This window comes from Pinus tabuliformis, chromosome 9 (assembly GCF_031772625.1).
Source record: "Pinus tabuliformis cultivar Carrire ecotype Pingquan chromosome 9, CPIR1, whole genome shotgun sequence".
Lineage (NCBI taxonomy): Eukaryota > Viridiplantae > Streptophyta > Pinopsida > Pinales > Pinaceae > Pinus > Pinus tabuliformis.
In genome coordinates, this window is record NC_142307.1 from 984,659,807 (window position 1) to 984,668,975 (window position 9,169).

Here is a 9,169-nt window from a genome sequence, read left to right on the forward strand (position 1 = left end):
GTAAACCGGAGTCTCGATGCAACACTTGTTAGTTTCTCCTAAGGCAACATTATAGTAATGGATTTGTTTATTGATTACTAATAGTTTAGCGTTGACCATGATAATTTCTAATGTTTAACTTTATAAACCGTTAAAAAAATATTTTAATTAAAGAAAATAATTGTTTTATTTCAGTTTTATTGACGTGTATCTCATCTCATCCGTGAAATTTAGCCACCCTACAAATTAGCCAATTTTCACGAGAATCTTGTAATGAAAATAGAAATAAAACTAAACCAAATTATAACCATTTTTCTTAGATTTAAAAAACTATTTAAAATAATATATTTAAGTATTTTCTATAACTCTTTCACGGAACAAAATTATGATAATTTACAAAATTTCAAATATAAAATAATAATTTTAAAGATAATTTAAATTTTCCTATATAATTACACATATATAACAGGTTGAGTTATCTCCATCTTGGTAAGATAACTTGTTGAGTTATCTCCATCTTGGTGAGATGGATTGGTGGAGGTTAGTTCTAATGTGTTAGGCTAGGCTTTTTGTTTCTGTCTAATGACTTTTGGTGGGCTTGGCTTGGGTGAAGGTTCAAGGCTCCAGGGATTTGTTTAGAGGCGGGAGGGTTCTTCCTGGTAGGAGTTTTTCTCTAATAAGCTTTAAAATCCAGATTAAGAAAAAGAAATTAAGTCAAATAGACAAATAAGCTTTATATATTGGACTAGTAGATTTTGTTGCTATTTAAATTTATTGAGAGATTTATATATATATATATATATATATATATAATTATAATTTTAAATTAATTTGATTTTTAAAATTTTTATAAAATTATTTATTTTTCCATAATAAATTATTTAATTCATTTAAATTTAAATTAGTTTATATATATATATATATATATATATATATAATTATAATTATAATTTTTAATATAATATTATACATGTTACAACACTTTTTTCTATAATAAATTCCAAATAATACTTAAAATGAGATAATTTGAACTTAAAGACTAACAATTTAATATTATAACAAAATCATTTAATGAAAGTATAGATTTAATATTAATAACTTTATGGTAAAATCATTCAAAATAGCTCTTAAACCAAAATAATTTAGTTAGAACTTAGTGATTGGCCTATGCCATTAAAAAGTAATAGATTTTTAATCGAAGACATGATTTTAGTAATCCATTTTTTTTCGACTATCCATTAGTTGAGCTCTGACCAATATATTCTATATATATATAATTTGTAATCGTATAATAATTTGTAATCGTCTTATTGGTTCATTATATATATATATATATATATATATATATATATATATATATCATTTATAATCGTATAATAATTTGTAATCATCTGATTGGTTCATATTTTGAAGGTCTTATTTCCACCTTAATGACATGTACATTGGATGTTATTTCTATTGAATTCTATACCATCACCGAGGTTTGTGCAACTTCCATCAGTATCATTACTACGAGTTGTTATTTTTGGCCAGTTTTGCGCAAGCATTTGACAGTTATTTTGGAGGATGGAATATGATATTATCAATTCCTTCTATAGCTCTCGGCTTTACGATAATAAATTTGGGCTTCTTGTTCTTTTCTTTGTCATTTTTTGGATGTTTAATTCATTAGTATGTGGTGGACAGTCAGGTTTCAATGGCATCTGGTGCCCAATGTCTGTGTTAATGTAACTGCATTTCACTTTGTAATTGTTTTTGCACAAGAAAACGACGTTGGATTTAGAATACACATAACATAAGAGCGGGCGTTGGGTTTAGAATACACATAGCTTAAGAGCGAGAGTAGACATTGTAAGCCTCGTTTTATTCAAAGGTGAAGAGCATTGTGGATCATTCTACAAGGTAAGTGATGAATCCGAAGACTTATATCAATGTTTTTTGTTATTATTTACCAAATTATTGTTCATTCATGGATACTAAAGGTTAAATGCAATTGGGCTCTATCATCTACTTTGGTTATTCTTATTGATTATAAATTTGATGGCAAGGAGAGCATTATAGTATGTCGCGACAAATAAGAAATTTTGAGGATGTGAAGAATAGATTGGAACAAAATGCGGGCATTAATGTTTCCTCTTTAATAATTTCCAAAGCAGTCTTCTACATCACAACTAGAAGCAATGACTGTTTCCTCACCTAAGATTCAACACCGTCAAATCCTTTATACGCCATGCTTTCCCTCGTGAAATTTAGTGACCTCCTCATTTCTCAATTGAGCGACCAACTCCAAGTATGAACATTTTTAACATACAACAATGCTTCTGAGAAAAGTGTTATACAAATGAATCCCTCTACAAACATTATGATAATGAATTATGCATAATTTGTATGAGCTAGGTGCTAGAAAGTTTGCAATGACAACGATTCCACCCATCGGATGCACACCTTATGTGTTGCGGGAGTACCCAAATAGAACTAAATAAGACAATGGATGCATCTCATTTATGAACAAGGATGTCCAGACCTACAATAAGGATTTTTTCTCTTCCATTCAAATGCTTAAACACCTATATTCAGATGCATTGTTGGCATTATGTTTCTGGTATGGCTCTATGTTACAGGTGTTGTACTTGATGGCAACTCTCTTAAGTGGCAATGCTCTGTTCAGGCTCTCAAAATATGTTGGAAAATAAGAGGTACGCAGGTACACCGTACAAAAGTTGCGGACCCGCAGGAATATCATAGATAAAGTGCGTACATACCAGTAGGTTACCCGTTCATGAGGTGTGGACCCCCAGTTCACTTACTTCAAGGCAGAGAAGCGCGCTCACGTGGGGTTTCTTATGTTTGGCCCGTGGTATTTAGCCCGCCGTTCTTGATTCTATGGTTTTGGCCCATGGTATAGGATCTAATTTAGCCCCGGTTTGGATCCCTTGTATTGGTTATTGATGGTTTTGTCCCATGGTGTGAATAAGGGCTTGACTATAAATAGGGAAGGAGATCACTTGGCTAATGTATCTTTTGCAAATGGAATATCTTAAGATCTGAAATATTGGGTTATCGGTTTAAAAGCTTGATCTATATAAAAGTAAAGTTGAAAGTGAATCTATGAAGTGTGATCTCTCGGGCGCATGATTAGATCTGGGCATCTGACTATCTGTGGTACACTGGTGGACTGCCAATTTGGCCCTAATCAGAGGTTCGCAGGTAATTAACTGTGCAAGTGCGGGGGTACGCACAGCAGAGGAAGGCGCAGTGCGTGGGTACGCACAGCAGAAGAAGGCGCAGTGCGTGGGTACGCACAGCAGAAGAAGGCGCAGTGCGTGGGTACACAGCGCGATAGAAGGTTCAGGTGCGGAGGCACAGTAAAGATACGCGCCGTGACAGAAGCCGCAGATGTGGAGCTACAGTAGAGGTACGCGGCGCGATAGAAGCCGCAGGTGCGTAGCTATAGTATATGTACGCGGCGCGACAGAAGGTGCAGGTGCGTAGATACGCAGTGCAGCAGAAGGCTCTCTGCGGGTATACACAGGGGAGCAGAAGGTGAAGTGCGGAGCCACGCAGGCTAGATAAAGAAAAATTGCGGATCTGTCTTAAAAACATTTGTTGATTATCTTTTATCTATTGTTGCAGAGTTCTGGGTTTATATTTCTGGTACTGTCTTTTTGTTTACAACATTCTGAGAAGTTGGGTGACTCTTGGTTGATTGTATAAGGAGTTTGGGTAATTTGCATGTACTTGATGATTATTTGATATTCTTGGATCCAGTTTGAAAATTTATGAAAAGTGGTCCTTGAAAGAAAAGAAGTAGGGGGTTGTAGCTCCCTTCCAGGAGAGACTGGAAAACGAGAGAGAGTTGTAGCTCTCTGCAGGTTGCAGCCTGCGTACTGGTAAAGGATTGCACCAGTACAAAACCATTGTAAAAGGAGTTTCTAATTTGAAAGAAGATAGAGACATATTGCAGCAGGTGGTTTTCACCCACATTGGGTTTCCACCTTATATCTGGTGTTCTTTGGTGTGACTATCTGTTTTTCTTGTTCATGCTCATTATTTTATGGTACTGACATGCAAAAATAATTCAAAGTATAAATAAGGAAGATTTATTAAAAAGAACTTGATAATACTAATTCACCCCCCCCCCTCTCAGTATTATTTCCAACAATTGGTATCCGAGCAGGTCCTTCAGAGAAGCTTGATCGCTTGAAGGAAGATCATTCATCATGAGCAACTACGAGAGGGAAGCATCAATCAGGCCACCAATTTTTGATGGGACAAACTTCAATTATTGGAAGGTAAGAGTTACTGCCTATCTTCAATCTCTTGGTACAGAAGTTTGGGATATCATAGATACAGGCTACACTTTTCCTTCAGCTACTCCTACAGATACGGCCGAAAAGAAGAAATATGAAACAAATGCTAAAGCAGTCAATACTCTGTTGGGATGCTTATCTCAAACAGAATTCGTGAAGGTTATGCAATATAAATCCGCAAAAGAAATATGGGACAAGATTGTCTTGAGCTACGAAGGAGATGAACAGGTAAAGCGTGCTAAACTTCAAACCCTCAGGATTCAGTATGAGAATCTCAGAATGTATAATGATGAAAGTGTGGCTAACTATTTCCTTCGGGTAGACGAGATTGTTAATTGCATGAAAAACTTAGGTGAAGAAATAAAAGAGGCTATTGTGGTTGAAAAAGTTCTAAGATCATTGTCCCCCAAGTTTGAATCTAAAGTGTCTGTAATAGAAGAAAAGGAAAATCTACGAACTCTTACTATGTCTCAGCTACACGGAATTCTAATTGCTTATGAAATGAGAAAGGGAGGTCCATCAGACAGGAGAGAAGTTGCCTTCAAGGCTTCAGGCAAAGGAGACTACTATGAAGCAAGTCACGTGCCAGAAGAAGAAGAAGAATCAAATTTTGTCAGAAATCTTCAACGGGGTACTTGAAGGTTCAGAGGTAAGTTACCTTTTAAATGTTTTGCTTGTGGAAGAGTAGGTCATTATGCTGCGAAATGTCCTCATAAGGATAAGATTGACAAAGGAAAGGAACCTGCTAGATGGAACAAGAAACCGAATGCAAATAAGAAAAGCTACTACACTCATGAAGATAGTGATGGTCTATCAAATAGTGATGAAGATGAACGAGGTAATGACTATAAACTTTTAATGGCATTTGAAGATGATGATTACATGGATGCTATAGATGAGGATAGCTTTTATGAAGAAATTTCTAGACTCAAGACATGTATAGAAGAAAAGAATAGGATCATTGATACCCTACAACTTCAAATTGATGAAAAAGAAAAATATCTTGAAAAGTTAGAAGGTGAAATTGTTGGTCTTAGAAAAGAGATTGAGAAAACAAAGGCTATTAATCTTAAGTTTGTCAAAGGATCTGAAACTCTGGATGAGATCATCAATGTACAGCGTTCTCCTCTAAACAAGACAGGTTTGGGCTATAATGGAGAAACTTCTCAAGCATCCACCTCAAGAAGTTATCTTGATGCAGCAAGAAGGAATGAGCAAAAGCACAATGGAGATCACTAGGTAAAGCAGGGACGAATTGCAAACAAAGACTATCAGGGGCAATCCGTCTTAAGGGTGAACAAAAGCTACAACCAGCCACAGGTAAAATCTTCTCAATTTGGTTCAAGAATGGATAACAATAGAAATTACAATCAATTGGCCGGTAGATTTGATAACCGCAGAAGTTTCTTCAATGGACAATGTTTCTCTTGCCATAACTTTGGTCACAAAGCGGCTCAATGTGTTGCATATAAAACAATCATGACTAGAGAAGCTAAAAAGCAAAGAAGTATGACCAGGATTACAAAAAGGAACTATAACAACTTTTCGGCTCTTGAAAATGAAGTTGAATGTTCTATTTGCAATAACTTTGGTCATGAAGATTCTGAATGCAGGAGCAGGTTTTAGCAGAAAAAGGAACAAGCCTCAAGGAAGAAAGATGTGGGATAAAGTTTTATGCAGAGGGACAGGAAAATCTATGGTACATTGACAGTGGATGTTCGAAGCATATGACAGGTGATAAAGAAAAACTTGAATCATATTCTGCTTTAGAAAAGGGAAAGAAAGTTTCTTTTGGAAATGATACTCCTGCAGCTATAAAAGGAAAAGGCACTGCTCAGTTAAAAGAAAAGGTCAAAGCTGGAAATGTTTTGTATGTTGATGGATTGAAGCATAATCTTCCGAGTGTCAGCCAGATGTGTGATCAAGGAACCGAGGTGATATTTAGATCAAATGGATGTCTTGTTCGTGATCTTGATATAGGTAAAACAGTGATCAAAGGTGAAAGAACTCCAAATAATCTATACATATTTGAAGAAGGACAACAACAATGCTATCTAAGCAAGGATGATGAACACTGGTTATGGCACCGAAGGTTGGGGCATCTAAGCTTTTCACAAATAAGGAAAGCATGCAAATATCAGGCAGTTCGCAGTCTTCCAGATATCAAAATTCCAGACAACAGCATATGCAAATCATGTCAGTTTGGAAAGCAAACCAGAACTAACTTTCTGGAGAAGGAAGGATCAGCTAGCATGCCTCTTGAGCTAGTACATACAGATGTATGTGGTCCATTCAGGAAAAGGACACCTCGAGGAGAAGAATACTTGATATTATTCATTGACGATTTCTCCAGGTTTGTCTGGTTAGGACTTATGAAGCACAAAGATGAAGCATTCGAAAAATTCAAATCCTTTAAAGCCTTGGTTGAAAATGAATCAGGATACAAAATTAAGTGCCTCAGATCCGACATAGGTGGGGAGTTTACCTCAAATGAATTTTTCGATTTCTGTGAAGAACATAGGATAAGAAGAGAATTCTCTACAGCTAGAACTCCTCAGCAAAATGGAGTGGTGGAAAGAATGAACAGAACAGTCCAACAAATGGCTCGTGCTATGCTTGATGAGTCTGGAACTCCTGCAACTTTCTGGGGTGAAGCAGCATATGCTGCGGTTGTTATTCTCAACAAAACAAATGTCCGGGTGAACAGCACTCAAACCCCTCATGAGCTTTGGTATGGTGAGACTCCTTCGGTAAAGCACTTCAAAATCTTTGGGAGCAAATGCTATATTAAGAATACTGATGAGCAACTTGGCAAACTTGAACCTAGAGCAGATGAAGGCATTCTTCTTGGTTATTCTCCACACAGCAAAGCATACAAGTGCTACAATAAAAGACTTGGAAGAATTGTTGACAGCATTGATGTAGTGGTTGATGAGAAGGGATACATTCCTAGGCAAGTAAATCATGAAGATATCGAAGAAGATGAAGACTACCCTCAAAGACAGAATGATGAAGAAGAAGAACCAGAGGAGCAGATAAGGATAGAAGAGAAGACTCCATCCAGATATGTTCAGAAGAATCATCCAGAATCTCAGATTTTGGGGCAGAAAGAAGCAGGTGTACAAACAAGAAGAACAATTGTAGAAGCTTCAAGCTATTTGGCATTACTCTCTTCCACTGAACCACAAAATGTGAAAGAGGCATGCAAAGATGAATGTTGGGTCAAAGCAATGGATGAATAACTTGAGCAGATCGAAAAGAACAACACTTGGGAGTTAGTTCCTAGACCAAAGGATAAGAATGTTATAGGGACAAAATGGGTCTTCAAAAATAAATTGAATGAAAATGGAGAAGTAATTAGAAACAAGGCCAGACTTGTTTGTAAAGGGTATGTGCAGCAAGAAGGAATAGATTTTGAAGAAACTTTTGCTCATGTTGCAAGACTTGAGGCCGTCTGAATGTTCCTTGCTCTCTCAAGCTTTCAAAACTTCAAAGTATTTTGAATGGACGTGAAATCAGCCTTTCTGAATGAAGACTTGGAAGAAGAAGTATACATTGAGCAGCCAGATGGTTTCATTCTTGGAAATGATCCAAATCTTGTATGCAGATTGAAAAAGGCTCTCTATGGTCTCAAACAAGCTCCAAGGGCTTGGTACTATCGTTTGGACAAATATCTTCATCAACAAGGTTTTTCAAAAGGATCAGCAGATAGCAATCTTTATATAAAAGTTGAAAACGACAAATTGCTAATACTTGTTGTGTATGTAGATGACATTATTTTTGGCAGCAATGAAGAAGCTATGAGTCAAAGCTTTGCCTTGGTTATGCAGAAAGAATTCGAAATGTCCTTGCTGGGAGAACTGACATATTTTCTTGGTTTGCAAATCCAACAAAAAGAAGGAGGGATCTTTTTGTCTCAAACCAAGTATCTCAAGCAGATTTTGAAGAAATATGGCATGGAAGATGCAAAACCAGTATGTACACCCATGGTCACAGGATGTAGCCTCAGTGCAAATGATGAATCAGCAGCAGTGCATCAACCAACCTACAGATCTATGATTGGAAGTCTACTTTATTTGACAGGTACCCGACCAGACATCATGCATGCAGTGGGAATAGTTGGAAGATTTCAAGCAAATCCAAAGGAAACTCATCTTCAGGCAGTGAAGAGAATCTTTAAATATCTTCAAGGGACTCAAAATTATGGCTTATGGTATCCTAGAGATACAGATATCACACTTCATGCTTATACAGATGCAGATTGGGCAGGAAGCGTGGATGACAGGAAGAGCACAAGTGGTGGTGCGTTCTTTATGGGTTCCAGATTAGTATCTTGGTTCAGCAAGAAACAGAGTTCGATTGCCTTGTCTACAGCTGAAGCAGAATATGTTGCTGCTGCATCTTGCTGCACTCAACTCCTTTGGATGATGCAGACCTTGCATGATTTTCAAATCACTTGTACACCACCTATCTCCATCTTATGTGATAACACAAGTGCAATCAGCATTTCAAAGAACCCAGTCATGCATTCAAAGACCAAGCACATACCGATCAAGTATCATTTTCTTCGGGAACAAGTACTTGAACAAAAGGTCAAGTTGGAGTATGTTCCTTCTAAGGAACAAGTTGCTGATATACTCACCAAACCATTGCCCAGGGAGACCTTTGAATACCTCAGGCAAAAGCTGGGGGTTGTTGATGCATCATCTTGTTGTTGAATCTTTTCTGATGGTTGGTTGTACACAAGGCTCATCTGGGGTATATGCGTACATGTGCTGGGTTACGGATTGATCGAAGATCGAAGGGCACAGGTTCAGGGGGAGCATATAATGCATTGTTGGCATTATGGAGGAAGTACAAAAGGAGATCATGGATGCTGG